The sequence below is a fragment of the Wyeomyia smithii genome, chromosome 1, assembly GCF_029784165.1.
Source record: "Wyeomyia smithii strain HCP4-BCI-WySm-NY-G18 chromosome 1, ASM2978416v1, whole genome shotgun sequence".
Lineage (NCBI taxonomy): Eukaryota > Metazoa > Arthropoda > Insecta > Diptera > Culicidae > Wyeomyia > Wyeomyia smithii.
The window spans coordinates 111,230,204-111,254,985 of NC_073694.1; positions in this window are offsets into that span (position 1 = coordinate 111,230,204).

A 24,782-nucleotide genomic window follows, 5' to 3' on the forward strand; every position below is an offset into this window, starting at 1 on the left:
GAAAAACAACATCTGCAAAATCTTGCACTGTTGGACTACAAACCATCGAAAGAAACACCGGTTCCGGACGTCCGACGAACCTGAGCGACAAGAAGCTCCAAAGGATTCTGAAGAGAAAGACCGAGGGAAAAGTGGCTACATCGCTGCGTACGTTTGAACGGGAGGTCGGTGCAACCGGTCGAACAGTGGATAAGTACCTGGCGAACTCATTATGGACATCAGAAAGCGTCAGTTCCGTCCATTGGTCTCGGAGCTGCAGGCAATGACGTAGTGACAAGGTGGTCGAGTCGATTTTTCCGGTGAATCGCTGAAACTGGTGGTCGATACCGAAACCTATCACACCCTGGATGGCAACGACTGGCAAGGCACTCCGTATTTACTTCCCTACGAAGGAAGTGAGCTCTGAGGTGAAATTCATTTTATACACCAAGTTCCCAAAGAAGGAAGCAATCGTTGGAGAGGATGAAGCGGCCGAAAATCGATGCGGTATCTAGGTCGGCCAATCCACTAAACGTTCCCCAGCTGCGTCCCATCCAGAGTTTCTAGGTAAATCAGAAGCGTGAGACCTACTCCAACAATTTTGACGCGAAAATTTATGAGGAATTGATAAACAAAACGAAAAAAAAACTCAGAAACATGCCACGCACGAAACACGCATGTTTTCGTCCACCATGGCGTGGAATTGCTTTTGTAAGTGAGCTTATATAATTATCTTCCATGAGAAATTCATTAAAATCATGATCTGTCTTGTATTTTTTCTCTCATCATCCGAAAAAAGTCCTTTTTTTTAATGCAAAAATTACTACTGAACGGAATTCGAAAATCTAATTTCTCTTAAACATTCCATTGGCACCCTGTTGTTTATGCACAGTCGATTTTTCGTGAAATTACAAAAGTTCATTGTATTACAGATGTGAATGCTTCTCACATCTTATGAACCTACCTGATAAATTTGCCTATGAAAATGGTGTTAATGTGGGAGAAAAAGCCGATTTTTTTACTTTATAATTCAAATGTTTTATTTTCAAACATAATCACTTAGCATATATTTTTCGTACCACTACTATATACAGTAAATATTTTTGGATCAATTTCTTAACTAGGATATCTTTTTACTGCTATTTGATTATTACTTAAAGGTACAGAACTATGCAATTTCTGTGTTCCAGGTATAGGTTTTACTTGACTGAATAGTTCTTCTAGTTCCTCTGACATTTTTGTGTACTGTTCTTTGCATATGTAGCAGAAATTTAATTTAGTTATACATTTGTCTGTTTGTTGCCGTGATATATCCTTTTGATCCATGATAACAAAACTTAGTCGAACTTCTCTTCACAATTGGTATAAGTTGATTGAGTAGCGTTGTTTTTTTATCAAGCTTTTAAACAGGTTCGTAACGTGCATACATATCACAACAGATACAATAGGTAAAAGATACGTACGAAGAATAAACATGTATTCTGCAGGTAGAATAAACATGTATTGTAGCAGTCAAAACACCAGCAGCAGCACTCCTTTCGGGAGAAAATTACCTAACGCGTTTGGGTTACCTATGTTCTACAGCGGCCACGTGCTTCACGCTGGATTTTGCTTCCAGAGACAAAAACAACACTCAAACACAGGTTTTAGAATTACCTAATTTATTGACATTACACATTTACACAACATAACAAGTATTTCATTCTATCAAGGTGTTTTACACTAAACAAATAATATACCTTGGTTTTAGTTTGCATTTTAACTTTTTGTTTTAGAGAATAACAGTTTTTCCTTAAATATGCTCAAGTTGCGATGTATGAAGGAAATGTAACCAACAATGTTGTCTTTCACCAAAAAATTTTTTAGCCAATTCGGAGATGACCATTTTTTTAAATCGATGTTATGTGTTTAAATTGCATTTTTTCAGTGTAGGACTTGATATATAAACGAACGTGAAAGAACGTGAAATTTCGGTTTTCGAAAAAATTTTTTGATGCCAAATGACTTAAAAACGCATGAAACGTCGAGAATTGGTGTCATCTGGAAAAAATTTCTTTTGCAAAAATTTACTCTCTGGGACTTTCAATTATGGAAGGCGGAGTTCAAAATGTTTAGAATGTATCTTTTGAAATTGATCACTAGTCTCTTGAAATAGCTTGTATAATGATATACACTATATACACTAGCATCGAATACATGAGGTTTAATTAGGGTGGTTCATTTATTCGACATAGGGTGGTTCAAAATATTGTGTAAAAATGAGTATAAATTGAAAAAAAGCACTTCGGATAGTTCGATTGGTGTGACGTCTTCGACAAAGTTGTAGATAATAATTCTGTCTTTCCAAAAATATAACACTCAAAAAATTATTCATTCAAAAGTTAGAAGAAAGATTAAAAATTAATAATTCAAAAGGGCTCATTTTTTAAAAACTTGATTTTTTTAATAAAACTCACGAAAGATTACCAAAACAATGAAACCAGTCCGATCATATAGAAATCAAGAAAAATAAATTATCATTTTTTGAAAAAAAAAATTTTCGAAAAAAAAAATTTATTCTCAACTTTTTTTTTTAAAGGTATATTTCTTTTGGAAGGACAAAATATTATCTACAACTTTGCCGAAGACACTATGCCGTTACGACTGTAGACATGTTTTTAATTTCCAATAGAGCACTCTATGAGGAATCAAGAATATTTCTACAGTCAAAACGGTTTCTGAATCTGAAGGTTATTCCACTGGAGCTGCTCTTTTAGACATAGACAAAGCATTCGACAGTGTTTGGCATAAAGGTTTGATTGCGAAATTGCAAACATTTAATTTTCCAATTTTTCTAATCAAAATTTTGAAAAATTATCTTACTGATCGAACTCTGCAGGTGTCTATCAGAATTCAAAATCTGATAGATTTCCTGTCAGAGCAAGTGTGCCTCAAGGTTCTGTCTTGGGCCCAGTCCTGTACAACATATACACTTCAGATCTTCCTGATTTGCCGCCAGGATGCACAAAGTCATTGTTCTGCGATGACACAAGCATTTCCGTACAAGGAAAAAGTTTTCGTGTCATATGCAGTCGATTGCAGAAAAAAATAGATATTTTTTCTTCCTATTTACAAAAGTGGGAAATCTCTCCCAATGCTTCTAAAACTCAAATGATAATTTTCCCCATAAGACTAGGGCTTCTTTCCTCAAGCCAAACAATAATCACGTTGTCAAGATGAATGAGGTTATTTTAAGTTGGTCTGACAAGGTTAAGTACTTGGGACTAATTTACGATAAAAAACTTATTTTCAAAGAGCACATTGAAAGCATACAAGCCAAGTGCATCAAATATACGAGATGTTTATATCCTCTTATTAACGGGAATTCTAAACTTTGCTTAAAGAACAAACTTTTGATTTACAAACAAATTTTTAGACCAGCAATGCTTTATGCTGTACCGATCTGGTCAAGTTGCTGTTCAAAAAGGAAGAAAACGCTCCAAAGGCTTCAGAATAAAATTCTGACAGAATAAAATTCTGAAAATGATTTTGAAGCGTCCTCCTTGGTTTGGTACACTCGAATTACATAGACTTACTGGTGTTGAACCATTGGAAACTATGTCAAATAAAATTATTAACAATTTTCGACAAAAATCGTTGCAATCCTCAATTGCTACGATAAGCTCTCTCTCTATAGCCAATAAGCTAGCAATTAAGTTAGTAGTAAGTTTACTTCCAAGTAGGTTTAAATCCCTACGAATGATAAGTACTAATTGCGAAAGCAAACAAATGCTAACAATTAAAATTACAAATTTCTAACAGTGTTGAGACTACCATTTGTGATTGGACACACATGCTCATTATTTACTAATATTTAGTCACGCTTATGGAATAGGTAGAATTCAAATTCATTGAAATACGTCAGCTAGTGTAGATTCTACATATCGATTTTAATACTAATGAATCCAGCAAAGGATTGCCCATATACCAACTGTCGTTGTTGCGATTTGGAGCGATATTTATTTTTCATTTAAAACTCGAAGGACAATGATAATTTTTTTTTAAAAATCACGTTTTGTTTGAAAAATGCAGCTTGTTCAGATGACACAAAAAACTGATATAGCTAAACAACTCAATTGACGACCATATTCTGCATAGTCTCATTTTGAAATGTGATACTTACTGAATCTTTTGACAGCTCATGAACATCCAGAAATATTGTTAACCTTTGTTACAGCTGGTTGAAAGCGATGAAATGTAAGCTTTCTGTTGTTGCATTCGACGCTTCCGTACCGTTCACTCTTTTCAAAACAATCAAAAGCAACGTAGTGATTCATCATCAAACCAACTATGGAGATTGTCAAAGAAGGTTCGTTTAATCAATCTGTAAATTTAAAAGACTTATAAACAGTCCCGATATTGCCAGGTACCATTTTAATAAACACAGAAATGCTGCCAATAAATTTTTGTATATGTCATGTGAAGTAAGTTATGTATCGATGCATGCAAATTGCAAATGATAGCCTCTATATTTCTGGTCAAACTGGTGGTATTAGATCATCGGAACCAATCCGAACTCATGAGTTACATCATTGTGAAAATCAGGGCCGGCGGTTCATGTGGGTAGTATGGGTAGTAGTACCCACTCGGAAAATATCCATGTGGGTACTTACCCACACGGAACTATCGGACAAAACCAGAAAAAAGAAATATTGCGAGCGACAGATTTTTTTATGGATTTCTTTAAGCGAGAGGTTGTGAATCTACAGATTTATGTACAGTTGCAAAGTTTCTCAGGGAAAAGGATTATTTTTTAAATTGTGTCATTTACGAGAGAGAATTTTAGTTACGATAGAGTTCTAAAGTTTCGTTTTCTCGTAAAAATTTCCCATGCCAAATCTGAGCTCAATCGGACTTCGAGAAGTAGAGTGTTCTGGTGTAGTTCGAGTCTCCCAGCGCAAAAGTTTCCATGTCCTTAAAAGTTAAATATTTTTTAAAATAAATGTTTATGAAATAACATCAGATCTCGAAATTCCGAGCATTTCTAAGAGATTTGCTATAAAAAAATTCGATTTCGGAAACTTCAAGAACTACTCTTGTGCATTTTTAGGATGGTCAAAAATGTAGGACTTTCAAGACTGTAAGTAAAACCTTATCAGAAGTTCGATTGAGCTCAAATTTTGGATGGAGACTTTTTTAAAAAGAGAAAATTGTTGAGCCCTAACGTTTGCATTAAAAAAATGTTCAAAAAATGCTGATTTTTCATGGGTTTACCTTTACAAGCACTGACGAAACCGACCATGCAGCATCAATCATAATGGCAAAAACAGTGAAGCTACAGTCCGTTCAGAAGTGTGCGCGATCAAAGAACGTTACTCCGCCGCGTTGAAAACGAACATCTTACGCGTTGAAAAACAACATCTGCAAAATCTTGCACTGTTGGACTACAAACAGAGCATCGAAAGAAACACCGGTTCCGGACGTCCGACGAACCTGAGCGACAAGAAGCTCCAAAGGATTCTGAAGAGAAAGACCGAGGGAAAAGTGGCTTCATCGCTGCGTACGTTTGAACGGGAGGTCGGTGCAACCGGTCGAACAGTGGATAAGTACCTGGCGAACTCATTATGGACATCAGAAAGCGTCAGTTCCGTCCATTGGTCTCGGAGCTGCAGGCAATGACGTAGTGACAAGGTGGTCGAGTCGATTTTTCCGGTGAATCGCTGAAACTGGTGGTCGATACCGAAACCTATCACACCCTGGATGGCAACGACTGGCAAAGCACTCCGTATTTACTTCCCCACGAAGGAAGTGAGCTCTGAGGTGAAATTCATTTTATACACCAAGTTCCCAAAGAAGGAAGCAATCGTTGGAGAGGATGAAGCGGCCGAAAATCGATGCGGTATCTAGGTCGGCCAATCCACTAAAAGTTCTCCAGCTGCGTCCCATCCAGAGTTTCTAGGTAAATCAGAAGCGTGAGACCTACTCCAACAATTTTGACGCGAAAATTTATGAGGAATTGATAAACAAAACGAAAAAAAAAACTCAAAAACATGCTACGCACGAAACACGCATGTTTTCGTCCACCATGGCGTGGAATTGCTTTTGTAAGTGAGCTTATATAATTATCTTCCATGAGAAATTCATTAAAATCATGATCTGTCTTGTTTTTTTTCTCTCATCATCCGAAAAAAGTCCTTTTTTTTAATGCAAACATTACTACTGAACGGAATTCGAAAATCTAATTTCTCTGCAACATTCCATTGGCACCCTGTTGTTTATGCACAGTCGATTTTTCGTGAAATTACAAAAGTTCATTGTATTACAGATGTGAATGCTTCTCACATCTTATGAACCTACCTGATAAATTTGCCTATGAAAATGGTGTTAATGTGGAAGAAAAAGCCGATTTTTTTACTTTATAATTCAAATGTTTTATTTTCAAACATAATCACTTAGCATATATTTTTCGTACCACTACTAAATACAGTAAATATTTTTGGATCATTTTCTGAACTGGGATATCTTTTTACTGCTATTTGATTATTACTTAAAGGTACAGAACTATGAAATTTCTGTGTTCCAGGTATAGGTTTTACTTGACTGAATAGTTCTTCTAGTTCCTCTGACATTTTTGTGTACTGTTCTTTGCATATGTAGCAGAAATTTAATTTAGTTATACATTTGTCTGTTTGTTGCCGTGATATATCCTTTTGATCCATGATAACAAAACTTAGTCGAACTTCTCTTCACAATTGGTATAAGTTGATTGAGTAGCGTTGTTTTTTTTATCAAGCTTTTAAACAGGTTCGTAACGTGCATACAATCACAACAGATACAATAGGTAAAAGATACGTACGTAGAATAAACATGTATTCTGCAGGTAGAATAAACATGTATTGTAGCAGTCAAAACACCAGCAGCAGCACTCCTTTCGGGAGAAAATTACCTAACGCGTTTGGGTTACCTATGTTCTACAGCGGCCACGTGCTTCACGCTGGATTTTGCTTCCAGAGACAAAAACAACACTCAAACACAGGTTCTACAATTACCTAATTTATTGACATTACACATTTACACAACATAACAAGTATTTCATTCTATCAAGGTGTTTTACACTAAACAAATAATATACCTTGGTTTTAGTTTGCATTTTAACTTTTTGTTTTAGAGAATAACAGTTTTTCCTTAAATATGCTCAAGTTGCGAAGTATGAAGGAAATGTAACCAACAATGTTGTCTTTCACCAAAAATTTTTTAGCCAATTCGGAGATGACCATTTTTTTTAAATCGATGTTTTGTGTTTAAATTGACTAGACTAATTTTGGAACTTACTTTTTTCTTGCTTAATTAGAAGATGTCTTCACACCCAAAAGGCTTCAACCATTTCGGAGAGAGTGCTGCCAAGCGCAGGTTCATTTGGCGCGAAATCTGTCAGTGAGCTCTCGGACTTTGCGAATAAAGTTGGCGATGGTCTTCATTTTTAGATGGAGTGGGTGGCAAGAATGAAAATCTAGGAGACAACCAGATGCCATCGGCCTACTGTACTATTCAGTACAGATGGTTTGATCAGGTAGTCTTATATGTACCATGTCGAGAAACGGGATTTTTCTGTCTTGTTTCAATTCACACGTGAATTGAATGTTGCTATCGAAACTTTTAAACATGTTGAGCACTTTTGTAACTCGGTCCGAGGGAAGAGCGAGAATCAAATCGTCTACGTATTTCTTCAGTACCGGTACCGGGAAATCAATTTTCCTAACAACATTTTTCAGAAGCGTTTCCATCACCAGGTCTGTTACCGTTGACGAAAGAAGGTTCCCCATGGCTATTCCGAAGATCTGCCTGTACAGCTTTCCTTTATATGAGAGAAGCTTCCATTGAGACAGGAATTAATCATCTCCAAAAATAAATCTAGGTTTATATTGTGTAGCGTTTAATATCCTGTCATCTGCTAATAATGATCATGTCTGTTGGAATGCATGTGAAAAGCGAAATAACATCGAACGATACAAGCACATACAAAAAGCAAAGCCTTGGTGCTACATTCCGATTCGGAACTCGACTTTCTGTTTATTATACACAGACTTCGCAGCTGTTAAAGTGTACAAGACAAATGCGGGGCTAGCGCTACGATCTTACTGACAATAACAGCCTCTCCCGAGTAGTATTTGTGGAGAATCCAAACCGAGTAATGTTTCACAAAATCCCATTGAGAAAAAAACCTTTCCAAATCATAGCAATCGACTATAGACAGTCTTTACTACGAAGTAAATCCGGAAATACTTATCTTTTTGTTATAATAGATCTATTTTACAAATTATTGTTTTTGGTACCTGTAAAGAAAATTTCATCGCAACTAACCATACACATACTTGAAGATCTATGGTTTAGACGATATTCAGTTCCTGAATATTTGATTTCGGATAACGCCACAAGCTTTTAGGCCAAAGATTTCAAAAAGTTTTTAGATGGTTACGGAGTCCAACACTGGACGAATTCCAGATACCACAGCCAGGCTAACCCAGCAGAAAGGCTGAATAGAACTAATAACGCATGCATTAGAACATATGTGAAAGCTGATTAACGGACATGGGATTCTCGTGTACCTGAAATTGAGCCTGTCTCGAATAACAATATTCACGCGTCGACAGGGTTTACCCCTTATCGAATTGTCTTTGGGCACGAAATTATTACACAAGGAGCACAAACTCGACTGTGACACAAGAATAATTTCGAATGCCAAACGCGACGAACAGAAACAGAATCTGGATAAGAAAATCTATGAAATTGTGAAGAAAAATATACAAAAAAGCTACAATGATAATAAACTTCGATACGAATTAAGATTTCCTGTAAGAGCCCCGATTTATAAAATAGGACAACGGGTTTTTAAACGCAACTTTCATCTGTCATCGGCTAATGAAAAATACAATGCGAAACTCGGTCCCGCGTATACTCCGTGTACCCCCGATCAGTAAGAAATATCAGGATTATAACAAATCTTGATATTTTATCAAGAACTTCTTGTATCACCTTGTGTTCTAAACTTGGTCTCGTTAATAGTTAAAATACCAAAATTCTTATCAAAATTACTTACTGATTATTACTAATTATAGCAAGTTTTGTATGATTTTTGGCAGAAAAAGATCAGAATTGGCTAGAATGTACAATATTCTGTTATTTGAAAAACGAATTTTGTTATAAATATAGTTAGAAAATACACACTTTTGAACATTTAAGTGTATGACACCAGAATTTGATATAATTTTACACTTTTAATCATGCTGACATATCAAGAATACTAAAGGCTTTGTTATGTCAATCAAGTTCAGGTACATGTGTGTTACCGTGCTGGATCGAAATCCGTACCCCTAAGCACATAATATTCTTCGACGGTCAATATAAAATCAAGAAATTACATATTGCTTTAAACAGACAAGTTCACTTATATGTCTTATATTTTATCACTATTTTCAAGCAAAATGATTAAAATCACTCCGAAACTCGAAAAAATCATGTTTAAATAGGGTATCGAACGTCTTCGTCAGTGGTTTTCTTCGGCAGTTTTTCTGCAGCAATCTTATGCAAAAGGGGGCCGAAGAAAACCACTGACGAAGACGTTCGATACCCTAGAACATGTTTTGAATCGAAATCCGTACACAGTTTTTTGTCTGAATCAAAACCCCACACTTTTGAATCGAAATCCGCACACACGCGATATGGGCTGGATCAAAGTCCATACAGCAATAAATCAAAATCCGTATAGATATAGAAGTACAAAAATGAACATCTTTTATTTATAATTTATCTTTAAATTTACGAATAATTATATTTTGAGGATAAATTGGAAAACACGGTTTTCTAATTTTTTATATCAGCTGAAATAGTGCAATTTTCGTAGCGTTTCGTTGCGGCACCTCTCAGTCATAGTGACCGAAACGCCGGGACCTCTCGAAGCTTCCCGGTACGACTTTTCCATGCGCACCTCAGTCACGCTTCTTCGGAATTTTTGCCGTATATTTAAACTTGTTTTCTTTCATTATATGCTGAAAACAAGAAGGAAGTTCAACAATATATGCATGATACACACGCTGTGCGGATTTCGATTCAAGCAATTAACAAGGATCAAAATCCGTACGGCACAGTTTTTGTTGAATAAATATAATTTACACTTTTTACCAGACAATGTGCAGCTCGAAAATGACAAAGACTTACCTTTTCCATCAATTTCAAAAAGATTCACAGAGTAAAACACTTATATCCCACTCGAAAAACCTTTTTATCTGAAGAACGTTTTCTTAGTAAATTCTCTAACGATACAACGAAATGACAACTGAAACCGATACACGATTGATTTTTCATTTTTAATATTTTTGTTTCATGGCCTACTGGCGCATAGTTTAATTTAACTGAAGGCCAACAGCTCAACGGACTTGTACATGTAACTATCATATGAATTTTTATTTTTATAATGCTAAAAACTGAAGAAAACCATCAAGGTGTACGGATTTCGATACTGTACGGGTTTCGATCGAGCACGGTACCCGTTTGTTATAATCGTTTGATCGGGCCGTTTTATCGTGGCGAGGGAAAATTAAATTGAGACGTTGTAGATATGCCTATACAAAATGTTCACCTGCTCGAAAAAACACCCTGTGCAAAACTTCAGCTCAATCGGACCTAAAATGGGGTGGCACAAAGCGATTGAAGTTTGGCTTTTTTGAAAACCGAAAAATCACCCAAAGTGGGGTGGGGGGGTTACGTGAAATTTCGGTTTTCGAAAAAATTTTTTGATGCCAAATGACTTAAAAACGCATGAAACGTCGAGAATTGGTGTCATCTGGAAAAATTTTCTTTTGCAAAAATTTACTCTCTGGGTCGTTTTTCAATTGTGGAAGGCGGAGTTCAAAATGTTTAGAATGTGTCTTTTGAAATTGATCACTAGTCTCTCGAAATAGCTTGTATAATGATATACACTATAACTAGCATCGAATACATGAGGTTTCATTAGGGTGGTTCATTTATTCGACATAGGGTGGTTCATAATATTGTGTAAAAATGAGTATAAATTGAAAAAAATCACTTTTCCTTGAATACCAATAGAAAAATTCCTGAAAATATAATATTTGTTACATAATTGTCTTGGTGGTCTCCGTGGCTCTGTGGTTAGCGATGTCAGTCGGCTAGCTCTCCCACACGGTTGTGACATCGGGTTCGATTCCCGATCGAGTCAAGGAACTTTTCGAGCTTGAAATTTTCTCGACTCAGCACTGGGGCACGGTGTATCGTTGTACTTATCCTACACATGCAAAATGTGCCAAAAACAATATCGATAACGAATTCTCTCAACTAATCTAGTTGATCGAGACCGCTATTAGCCCCAAGGCTAAGCGTGCGATATTGTTTTATATCATTGTCTTTAGGGTGGCAATGTTGAATTGGAAAAATTATAAGTAAAATGGCAAAATATTACAAAACAAATTTACAAAATGTATCAAACTACTCTGTGCAAAAAATAAATTATCTCAACCAAAATTAAGATTGTGTCTCGTGGAAAATGTTGAATGCTTTCATGTCATTTGCAAAATCACACACGGGAGGTACATGGAATTTTAATATTTGAAAAATGTTTTCGATTCCAAGTGTTTTGAAAGTACATGAAACGGTGGAAACTGATGGAATATGTTTTTTAGTTTTGTTTGAAAAATCTACTCTTTAGGACACTTGTACTTGTTTTTGCGAATGTTGTACCAGACAATTTATTCGTTTTATTTACCACAATAATGCCCTTTGCCAACACTTGATTGAACACACAGTGCTCTGGCTTATATAATCGGACAAAATACTGTATCGATGTTATTCAGTGATAATGAGAGTATAGGGATCTCAATCAGATACGCAACACAATTGACTCGTTGTTTCTGGGTTTGCGTCGTTTTGACAGTTCGACCATACATTTTCTGTCAAGTTTACATCATCAGAACGTAAACGTGTCCATTGGCTGAAACTTTGCATAGACGTTTTTATAGGCAAAAGATGCCATTTTGTGCTATTGGTTTAATTTATTGAAACACTATTTCGGATAGGTATTGATAATTACAAAAATTTTTAGAGCCAACACGGTTCGTTTGAGTGGTGTAACATTTTCAGCAAAGTTGTAGATAATAGTTTTGTTTTTCAAAAAAAAAAAATATACACTCTAAAAACAAATTACTAATTTAAAAGAAATAAAAGAAAGTTATAAATTAATTATCGAAAACAGCCCATTTAAAAAACTCTTTTTTTAATAAAAACTACGAAAGTTTTCCTGAACAACGAAACCGGCCATTGAGAAATCAGAAAAAAAAGTTATATTTTTATAATTTATTTTTCTTTTTCACAGGGTACATTTATTTTGGAGGAACGAAGTTATTATTTACAACTTTGCCAGATACACTATGCCAATCAAATAAACCGTTTTGACTGTAGAAATATTCTTGATTCCTCATAGAGTGCTCTATTGGAAATTAAAAACATGTCTACAGTCGTAACGGCATAGTGTCTTCGGCAAAGTTGTAGATAATATTTTGTCCTTCCAAAAAAAATATGCCCTTAAAAAAAAAAAATTGAGAATAAATTTTTTTTTCGAAAATTTTTTTTTTTTCAAAAAATGATAATTTATTTTTCTTGATTTCTATATGATCGGACTGGTTTCATTGTTTTGGTTATCTTTTCGTGAGTTTTATTAAAAAAAACAAGTTTTTAAAAAATGAGCCCTTTTGAATTATTAATTTTTAATCTTTCTTCTAACTTTTGAATGAATAATTTTTTGAGTGTAATATTTTTGGAAAGACAGAATTATTATCTACAACTTTGTCGAAGACGTCACACCAATCAAACTAACCGAAGTGCTTTTTTTTATTTATACTCATTTTTCACAATATTATGAACCACCCTATGCCGAATAAAAGAACCACCCTTATGAAATATAATGTATTCGATGCTAGTTAGAGTGTATATCATTATACAAGCTATTTCGAGAGACTAGTGATCAATTTCAAAAGATAAATTCTAAACATTTTGAACTCCGTCTTCCACAATTGAAAGTCCCAGAGAGTAAATTTTTGCAAAAAAAAATTCCCAGATGACACCAATTCTCGACGTTTCATGCGTTTTTAAGTCATTTGGCATCAACAAAAAAAATTTCAAAAACCGAAATTTCACATTTTTGAGTTTTTGATGGCAAACGATGCCAAATACTGTTGAGTTTCATCACACGAAATCCCATTTCGAAAATCACAAAAATTCCAGAGTTATGAGTAGAAGTGCCTTTGCTGCACAAATCGAAATTTCTCCATAAAGTTAGTAAAAATAAGGCTTTAACTTGGACAACGTGAGCACGTAATATGTGCATAATAGACCTAATGGTGTTAAATAAGGATTGGTAATCTTAAACTTCAAAGTTTTCTTGAAAATCGAAAAATAAATTTTCGACGCAAATTTTCAAACGCGTTTTTCTCGAAACTATGTTTTTTGAGTTGTGCCAGTGTTGCACGAAACCGACGATATGAATATAAATTAACACATATACATGCAAATAACATTAAATTCTTTCAACTATATGATGCGATTTTGTTTTTGATTGTGGTATAATCGATTTGTACTCATATACTGCCTATAAATATTCAGATTCTTTAAGTCAACGTTAGTCAGTAGATTTCAAATAATGTATAATTAAATGTTGTCCCTTATACATTAATTTGAATGATCTTATCAGTGAAATTGAAATTCTTCGACGCAGTTGATATTACTGATCGTTTCTGAGAGGCATCCAATGAATGGCCAAATACCAATCAATATGGGTTCTTGAAACCTGGATTATTCCCACTGGCCACTCAAACCCAATATTCAATCCAGATGACCACTTCTGGTTGCCTAATAATCATAAAATCATAAAATCCATCATAAAATTGCTGAACTGCCTAATCTGGGTATTTCTATGGCGAAGATGGTTACAGTTTCCGATCAACAGCCTGAAGTGACAAATATCATCCAATACGATTTGGGGAAGCGGTATGGCCCTGAGGCCAGAAATGATCTTCAGACGCCATTTTGAATTTCTAGACAGTAGCTTCCGGTTTCTACTAGTCTGAAAGAGACAAACATTACCCAATGTGAGTTTTTCAGTACCCGGGATGATGCTCAGAGACCAGGAATCAACTTCATACTTCATTTTGAAATCCGAATTTACGACACCTGTTTTCTTTAAATAAGTCGTAAAATCTTTGAAAGAAGAGATTTTCAGTATTTTTATAATTTAACACATAATGGATAAAATAAAAGTCCGATTACACTGGTCAACACAAGTGTTGCCCTGAAGGTCAAACTAAGAAAAAATGAAAAATTATAGCTTTTCCTGTGAATTTTCTTCTTTCTAGGGCAAATATTATGAGCTTTAGAGCAGCATTTTATTCGATTTTGTCAACCAGTGCTATAATCAAATTAAATGAGTACCAATAAAGCAACTAAACCTTTAATTTAAAACTATGATTGTTGAAATCAGTGATGCCATCTTTGGCAAAACGAGTGAATTTGTTAAAGTTTTCTGAACACGTTTCTTTTCATAACCTTCGAACTACATGTTCAATCATCATAAAATTCATTATTTAGGGGTTTTAAAGACAGCTTCATTTGATACCTATTTTGTTCAAATCGGTTGTGTAGTTTCTGAGATAATGGAGTTTCATAACTTTTACATTTTGATACACAACAGACAAAGTTACAGTCCGATTATCAAAAATTCAATTGGGTTTTATCAAGCAACTAGACCTTTCTATTGCAACTTATTTTGTGAAAATCGGTCCATCCATCTCTGAGAAAAGTGGGTGAGTTCAAACAGTCTTAGAAACATGTTTCTTGTCATAGCCTGATTTCCCCTTTTTATACATAACGGACAAAGTTAAAGTCCAATAACAATAAAATTCAATAGGGTCTTATGGGGCAGCAAGACCTTCCATATGACACTAATTTTGTGAAAATCGGTCCAGCCATCTCTGAGAAAAGTGAGTGAGTTTAAACAGTGTTTGAAACATGTTTCTTCGCATAACTTTTGAACTACATGTCCAATCATTATAAAATTATTCTACAAATGGTTCAAAAAACAAGCCCGTTCTTTTGATACCAATTTTGTTCAAATCGGTTTTGTAGTTTCTGGGATAATGAAGTTCTATGATTTTCACATTTTTAAACATAACCTCTAAACTAAAAATCCGATTATAATAAAATTAAATAGGGTCTTATGGGGCAACTAGACCTTTCATTTGCAATTAGTTTCATGAAAATCGGTCCAGCCATCTCAGAGAAAATCGAGTGAGATTGGGAGACCGTTACATACATACACACACATACACACACACACATACAGAAAATGCTCAGCTCGTCGAACTAAGTCGATTGATATACGAGATTCGACCCTTTGGAGCACTTTTATACGTTTGGTTTTTTCAGTGATTGCTACACCTTTCTAGGAGAAAGGCAAAACAGATAAATGCAACGTCAACTTAGATGCTAAATTATAATGAACGCCGTATTAAATTGAAATAGCAACTGTAACTTGTCACAGACTGAAATTTTAGTAACTTTATTTCCACAATTTTCATCATGGATCGAACAATCTGCTAGCTAAATGAGGATGTTAATGCGTGTGCTAGTGAAAGGAAACTAAATGTTGAGTAGTGAAAGAGAGAGATAAACAGCAGCCGGAATCCATTATTCTCGTTTAACATGGAAAGGTTAAGACATATTCCCACCTTTGCTATAATTTTTATGGGATCAGCAAAAAACGTCCCTCGCGTGATTGTTTGTTTGAAACACCGGTTTGTATGGAATGTTATAAGAAGATTGCGATATTTAAATCAAACCTGGAGTTGTCGCTGTGATCGGGTAATAATATTCTAAGCTGTTGGTTTTGCGTCTTCCTCTGTAGTCTACTAATTCTTAACGGCTTGCTAAGGGTGTGTTTGAGAGATTGTACAGCTTGAGTTGTGGTGGTAGTGGATTGCCTGTCATGGTTGTCTGTTTTGTTTTGGTTGATGTTCTTTATCGAGTGTATAATACCAGCGTATATGGTGTTCAGTCCCTCAGTGTCTGTGCGTTTGTTTATGCTATTTTCTGTGTTGGCAATATGGCAAATTTCTAAAAACGGGAGTGCTTGTGGTTTGTTGTGTCTGTCTATAATTTTTGTTTGTTGAAAATCAAACCGGTGATTCTGTGTGATACTGTGATGTATTAGTGCTGTTTTTTCCTTAAGTGAACTAATTTGGGTATCTGTTTCGTTGTAACCTTGTTGCAGTAGTTTGTCCCAGGTGTTATTGTGCGTCCGGTGTCCACTAATTCTAGTTTTAAGCATGTTTGTTGTCATTCCAACGTAGCAGGCGCTGCAGTCTTTGCACGGTATGTTGTAGATGACGTTGCTCTGGTGTTCATGGGGAATAGGGTCTTTAACGTTTGTGAACAACTGTTTAACTGTTTTTATGTTGCGGTGTGCAAGTCGTATGTGTTTGTAATCGTTTTTTAGGTGCTTGTCGATTCGGTTCGACAGGTATGGTATGTATGGTATCGAACGGTAAGTATATTCCAGGTTTTCACTAGGTGTTTCATGCGGTGCCGTGATGTTTTCCTGCATTCGGCTTATTAATCTGTTTCTTAGTGCTTTCGGGAAGTTGTTTAGTCTCAATTGTTTGTGAATTAAGCGAGCCTTATCATCGTTCTGTAGATTAGTGGATAGCTTATCGACTCGTCTGATGAAATTTTTAGTCATGTTGATTTTGTGATGGAGCGGGTGGAACGAATAGTAGTCTAAAAATCTGCCACTGGCTATTGGTTTCATATACCATTCTGTTTAAATGCTTTTATTTTCTTGTCTTATTAGTGTCATGTCTAGAAACGGTACTCGTCTATTGCTTTCCATTTCGTAGGTGAATTGAATATGTTCGTTGCAACTGTTGAAAGTCTCTAATACGTGGTTTAGTTGATTCGCGGGCAGTGCTAGTAGAAGATCATCTACACTTTTTTTCAGGAATGGGGGCTTGAATGTTAGTAATGGTATAACTGTGTCCAAAAGTGTTTCCATTACTAAATCTGCTAGTGTGGGCGAGATGGGATTTCCCATTGCGGTGCCAAAGATCTGTTGGAAATGATGTCCGTTGTATTCACAGTAGCTTGATTCTATGCAGAATTCAACTATTTTGATGAACAAATCTAGGTTTATGTTCGTATAAACTTTGATTTTCTCCCATTGTTTTATTATGTTATGTGTAACTAATGTTTTGGGAATCGATGTGAATAGCGATGTAACGTCGAGGGAAATTAGGATGTAATCAGGTGGCAATGTGCATTCGTTGTTTTGCTTTCGTCTCGATTAGACGCAAATTGTTTATCTCCGTTTGAGTTCGCAAAATAACAATACACGAGTTATCGTACGGGTGTTTTTTTATCGATTAGTTCTTGTGTTGCGCGATAACAATAGCCTGTTGTATATCGGCAGAAACATCTGCACACTGGTAGGGGCAGGCTACCCCGCCAGTGATTCGATACGCAGCTGATATATCAGCAAGAATAATTCTCCCGCACCGCTGTTACCCCGCTAGCAGCACGGACCACCATACGATCGAGCGAGTGGAAGTCAACTACAAGTGGCATCTACAAGGTCGCGTGTAAGATACGGCCACTGTGTCACAACACGAAGCTGGATCGTCATTGTTTGTTTTGCGGAGACACTCGATTAATCCAATTATCAGCCGTGAGGTCGTGACTTAGACGTTCGGTGAAGTATTACCTTTAGAATTTTCACTATTATTATCAATATTATTACTATGTTATAATATTATTATTAATATTATTATTGATATTATTATTTTTATTATTATTGCTACAATTGTTATTATTATTATTATTATTACTATTGTTATTAGTATTAGTATTACTGTCTTTTTTTTTATTTGATCCATTGTAGATTGAAATTTTTTTTTTTAAATTTAATATCAACTACTGGAACCCCCTCCCCCATATTCGAATATTTATCGTTTGTGTGCGGTACAGTGTAACGCTCCCGCAAAATGGACGACATGCAGGTGCAACTTTTCCTGGATGTGGAAACAAACGGGGAAGAAATTGAAATTTCTCCCATCAGCTCACCCCTACCTTCCCCTGTGCCCTCCCCTTTGCCAAGTCCTGTACCAAGAGTACCGGAAGTACGGGTAAAAGCTTACCCAGATGCCGCTGGCGGTCCCTGCGTTGTTTTTTTCCGGCCCATAAAGAAGCCATTGAATATTATTCAAATTGGCAAAGACCTGGCGAAACATTTTTCGGCCGTAACCGAGATTACGAAGGTGAGGCCGAACAAACTGCGAGTTGTCGTGAGTAGCTTGAAGCAAGCAAACGAAATTGCTGGCTACGAGCTCTTCACGAGAGAGTTTCGCGTGTACATCCCTGCCAAGGATGTAGAAATCGACGGTGTGGTTACCGAGGGGAATCTCACTGTCGATGACATTTTGCGTCATGGAGTTGGCTGTTTTAAAAACCCCTTGATGCAAAGTGTAAAGATACTGGATTGCAAGCAATTGCATTCAGTATCCATCGAAGAAGGGAAGAAGAAATTCCTCCCTTCAGATTCCTTCCGAGTAACATTCGCCGGATCCACGCTGCCGAACTACGTCCGCTTGGACAGGGTTCGTCTACCTGTACGCCTGTTCGTACCGCGGGTCATGCATTGCCAAAACTGTAAGCAGTTAGGTCACACAGCCACCTACTGCTGCAACAAGGCACGCTGTAGCAAGTGCGGAGGCAATCATGCTGAGAATGCTTGCAGTGGGGATACTGAAAAGTGTCTTTATTGCGAGGGAACTCGGCATGACCTTCCGGCATGTCCCGCGTACAAACAGCGCGAGGAAAAAATTAAGCGTTCCCTTAAGGAACGATCAAAGCGCTCTTTTGCAGAAATGCTTAAGAGGGCTGAGCCACCCTCGACAGGAAACATCTTTTCCTTCTTGCCAACTGATGAGGGTACATCTGACGATCCCGTCGAAGGGTGTTCCTATGCCTTGCCAGAGGGATCTAGGAAGAGGAGAATGCTCAACTCTCCTAATCTTTCTCGCAAAGGTCGTAAGATAACCCCTAGCGGAATGACCAATAAGACAACACAAAAAGAAAGCGGTGAAGAAAAACCGAAGCAAGTACCCCCCGGTTTTAATTTCAAATCAAACCAGGAGTACCCACCGCTTCCTGGGGCACCAAAAACCCCTCGTGCACCCATTTCTCGATCAGAAGATAAAAAAGAAACAGGGTTCATAAAATTTTCTGATATTGTGGACTGGATATTTAAAACATTCAACATACCAGATCCCCTACAAAATATTCTTTTTGCCCTTCTTCCTACAGTGAAAACCTTTTTGAAGCAACTAGCAGCAACTTGGCCCCTCATTTCAGCTATTATATCTTCCGATGACTAATACGGCGAAAGAGGTTAGGAATTTTATCACTGTATTACAGTGGAATCGCAGAAGTATCATCCCCAAATTCGATTTATTTTCTCATTTGATGAATACATACAATTGTGACGCATTCGCGCTCTGTGAGACCTTTCTCAATTCGAACGATCAACTCAATTTCCACGATTTTAACATCATTCGTCGAGATCGAGACTCACACGGTGGAGGGGTACTTTTAGGGATCAAAAAGTGCTATTCTTTTTTCAGAATCGACCTTCACTCGATCTCGAATATTGAAGTTGTTGCCATTCAAACGAATATGAATGGAAAAGACCTTTGCCTTGTTTCGTTATATATTCCCCCATCCGCGCGGATTGAACAGAAGCAACTCCTTGATATAGCAGAATTGCTTCCCGCACCTTTTTTGATTTTGGGAGATTTTAACTCTCACTGTTCACTATGGGGGTCGCTGTACGACGACAAACGATCTTATATAATTTGTAACTTGATCGACGACTTCAATATGACACTTTTGAATACTGGGGAAGTGACACGTGTACCTAATCCTCCAGCACGTGAAAGCGTGCTTGACCTATCCCTCTGCTCGACATCACTAGCGTTAGATTGCCAGGGGAAAGTAATCAACGATCCCCACGGTAGTGATCATCTTCCAATCGTGATATCAATTGCTAATGGTTCAACTCCCCCGAACCCAATCAATATTTCATACGACCTTACACGTAATATTGATTGGAAGCGTTATGAGTCTATTATAGCGGAATCTATCGAGACTCACGAGGAACTTCCTCCGGAGGAAAAATACGCGTTCTTAGCTGGCTTGATAATCGACGCCGCGACTCAAGCTCAGACGAAACCGATACCCGGGATAACGATTAGACAGCGCCCTCCCAACAAATGGTTGGACAAAGAGTGCTCTGAGTTGTACGCGCGAAGGTCCGCGGCGTATAAGGACTACCGGGAGTACGGCACTGTCAACCTACTTCGAAGGTACGAGGCACTGGGCAGGCAGATGAAGAGCTTAGTAAAGGCGAAAAAACGCGGGTACTGGTGGCGGTTCGTAAACGCGTTGTCGAGGGAAACAGCGATGAGCACTCTTTGGGATACCGCCAGGCGCATGCGGAACCGTGACGTTTCGAATGAGAGTGAGGAGTATTCAGATCGCTGGATACTCGATTTTGCCAAAAAGGTCTGTCCGGACTCTGTACCGGAACAGAAAACCTTTCGCGACGCGTTTATAGTAACTACGGAAGAGCCTCCATTTTCGATGTTGGAATTTTCAATGGCTCTCCTGTCGTGCAACAATAACGCTCCAAGGTTAGATAGAATAAAATTCAACCTGTTGAAGAATCTACCCGACTCTGCAAAAAGACGCTTGTTGAATTTGTTCAACAAGTTTCTTGAGCTAAATATTGTTCCGCATGACTGGAGGGAGGTAAAAGTCATTGCTATTCGGAAACCCGGGAAACCTGCCTCTGATCACAATTCATATAGGCTGATTGCGATGCTCTCTTGCCTCCGGAAATTAATGGAGAAAATGATCCTCTTACGGTTAGACAAATGGGTCGAAACAAACGGTTTACTTTCAGATACTCAATTTGGCTTTCGCCGGGCAAAGGGACGAACGATTGCCTAGCGTTGCTTTCTACTCACCTTTGCTCGAAAAGAGCAAATGGCTTCTGCGTTTTTGGATATTAGGGGGGCTTTTGACTCTGTCTCTGTAGAAGTTTTAAGCGCGAAACTTCATTCGCAGGGACTTTCACCAAATTTGAATAACTTTTTGCTCAATTTGTTGTCAGAAAAGCATATGTATTTCTCACATGGCGATTCGACAACTTCCCGAATTAGTTACATGGGCCTTCCCCAGGGCTCTTGTTTAAGTCCTCTCTTATATAATTTTTACGTCAATGACATCGATGAATGTCTTGCAAATTCATGCACGCTAAGGCAACTTGCAGACGATAGCGTTGTATCCATTACTGGTAGCTAGGCTAGCGATCTGCAAGGACCATTGTAAGATACCTTAGACAATTTGTCTGAATGGGCTCTTAAGCTGGGTATCGAATTCTCTCCGGAGAAAACTGAGTTGGTCGTTGTTTCTAGGAAGCATAACCCAGCTCAGCTGCATCTCGTACTAACGGGTTAAACGATCTCTCAGGTTTTAGTCGCTAAATATATCGGTCTGGTTCGACTCTAAATGCACCTGAGCTTGTCATATTAGCTATCTGACACGAAAATGCCAACAGAGGATTAATTTTCTTCGTACGATTACCGGAACCTGGTGGGGAGCCCACCCAGGAGACCTTCTAAGGCTTTACCAAACAACGATATTGTCAGTTCTTGAGTACGGCTGTTTCTGTTTTCGCTCCGCCGCGAACACGCACATTATAAAATTAGAGAGAATACAATATCGTTGTTTGCGTTTTGCCTTGGGTTGCATGCAGTCGACCCATACGATGAGTCTTGAAGTGTTAGCGGGTATTCTTCCGTTGAAACATCGTTTTTGGAATCTCTCTTACCGGTTGCCAATTCGATGCACAGTTATGAACCCATTAGTAATTGAAAATTTCAAGAGGTTGGTCGACCTTCAATCTCAATCCTGATTTATGACTTTATATTTTGACTATATGGCTCAAGATATTAATCCTTCTTCATACGATTCCTCCAATGTCGCACTTTTAGATACTTCTAATAATGCTATATTCTTCGACACCACCATGAAAGAAGACATTATTGGTATCCCGGATCAATTGCGACCCCAAGAGATCCCTAAGATTTTTTCCAATAAGTTTAAACATGTTAGTTATGATAAAAGGTTTTACACTGACGGATCTATTCTAGATAAGTCCACTGGCTTCGGTGTTTTCCACGAAAATTTTACCGCCTCCTACAAACTCGATGCTCCTGCTTCCATGTACGTCGCAGAACTTGCTGCTATTCAGTACTCTCTTGGAATCATCGAAACCCTACCCATAGACCACTACTTCATCTTCACAGATAGTCTCAGTGCCATTGAGGCTCTGCGATCGATGAAGCCTGTGAAGCACACCCCGTATTTCCTGGGGAAAATACGGCGGTTTTTAAGTGCTTTAACAGATAAAAATTACCGGGTTACCTTAGCGTGGGTCCCTTCTCATTGCTCGATTCCGGGTAATGAAAAGGCTGACTCTTTAGCTAAGGTGGGTGCTATTGATGGCGATATTTATGAAAGACCAATTGCTTATGATGAATTTTATAGCATTTTGCGTCAGAGAACACTCAACAGTTGGCAATCATCATGGAACTCAGATGAACTGGGACGGTGGCTACATTCCATTTTTCCTAAGGTATCGACGAAAGCATGGTTCAAGGGGTTAGATGTAGGTCGGAACTTCATTCGCGTGATGTCCAGACTTATGTCCAATCACTACACGTTAAACACGCATCTCTTTCGTATAGGGCTCGAAGACAGTAATCACTGCGTTTGTGGCGATGGCTACCATGACATCGAGCATGTTGTTTGGTCGTGTGTCGAATTCTGTGATGTTAGGTCTGAGCTTATAGATTCCCTCCGGGCCCGAGGAAAACAACCGAACGTACCCGTTAGAGACATTCTGGGAAGCGGTGATCTCCAGTACATGACACAACTGTACTGTTATTTGAAAAAGACTGACATTAAAATTTAATATTCTTTTGTCTATTTGTCAGAATACCCGTATACGACGCTGGAGACACGAACACGAAGAGCCTAAATCTACGTTTAAAAAACAAAAAAGAACACCAGTCGAAACACAAATAGATCGTATATCTTAATTAGTTTAAAGCAAGAATTGTATTTCCCTCCTCTCACCTTAAATCCCCACTAGCTCGTAGTCGGCCGCGAGAATAAAAAAAAGGCCTCCCTCTTTTCCCTGCTCACGTAGAATTAATACGAATTGTACTTGGCTCAGTAAAACAGAAAATGTATCGTGCCGTCTCAAATAAACTAATTTTAAACCAAAAAAAAAAGGTGACAATGTAACTGTGTTAATAAAATCGCAAAATGTGAATGAATCCTTTATGTTGTATCGGCTCTCGATGGAGTTTTGTATGATTTTTCCTATATATTTCGAAAGGTTGTAAGCGGGAGCAGTCATGTTCGGCACTACTGACCTTAGTGGTAGATTGGGTTTGTGCGCTTTGGGCTGTCCGTATATTCTGGGGCATATGGCATTATATGTAGTTAGTCTTGTTGCGGTCTGTTTGTCGATAAGATTTAGGTTGAGCAATCGTTTAACAAATTCATTGTTTGTTCTTTGGTATCGTGATGTTGGATCGCGTGGTATTAGGAGATATGTTTTATCGTCGGTGAGCATATTAGGCATCTTCTGTTTGTATTCATCTGTTGGCATTATGACTGTTTTATTACCTTTGTCCGATTGGATGGCGAGTACATCTGGGTTATCGCGAAAAAAATGTTTTGTAATTTTCGTAGCTTTTTCACAGAAAATTGAAGTAACACCTAGATTTAGAACAGCGATGCTATAACCATAACCGATGAAACCCGAAACAGTGGCGAAGATCAGCGGATCATCATCCACATCCAATATTGTCAAGCTATCGTTAGCCATTGCAAACTGATCGCTCGAGAAGAACAGTTAAGTTTAGTGAAGTTGAAAACCAGATAAGCCTAGAAAAGGCTAGTATTTGAGCACGTGAACCTCAAAGACCAAATAAGGATAGTGAATTAGGTAAGCCTGTCTAGCTCCGTATAACCTTAGGCGAAGGTTGAACTGATAGCAATTATAAGCGAATAATTGAGCCTTTTGTGTTCAACTCAGGACCCAGAATTTTGAATATCGCTTCGTCGCAGGAGTAGTACATTGGCCACGTGCAAGCCCACCGAGCGATCGACCTGCAAGCTACGCCATCTTTACCATCAACACCAAGCGTAGACAGTACGTCAGTCAGCGAAGGCATTTGGATCCAGACCGATAAGCGAGACGAGCGAAGGAGCCGTGGGATGGCGAAGGTTCCCTGAATTTCCCAATGGTTGCGGCCTGGGAGAAGGAGAGATGCGGAAACAGTTCGCAGACAGCGGTATCGCCGGCGTGACGGCATAGGTTGCCGAGCTACAGAGCAGCCAGCATCGGTAGCAAAGATCTTCCAAGAGATTGTATGTAATTAGCATGTGATCAGGCCTAAGATGAAAATGCATGTACTTAGATTTAATTAAGTGTGCCATGTGGTATAGGAGAGTCAGGTTAACCCCCCCCCCCCCTCTTTTACCGTAAATATACAATGCATGTAAAACCCAGTTGCTATTTTCGTCCTATCAGCCGACCCTTAGAACCTTTGGTAACCTTGGAGGAGGTGTTCGAG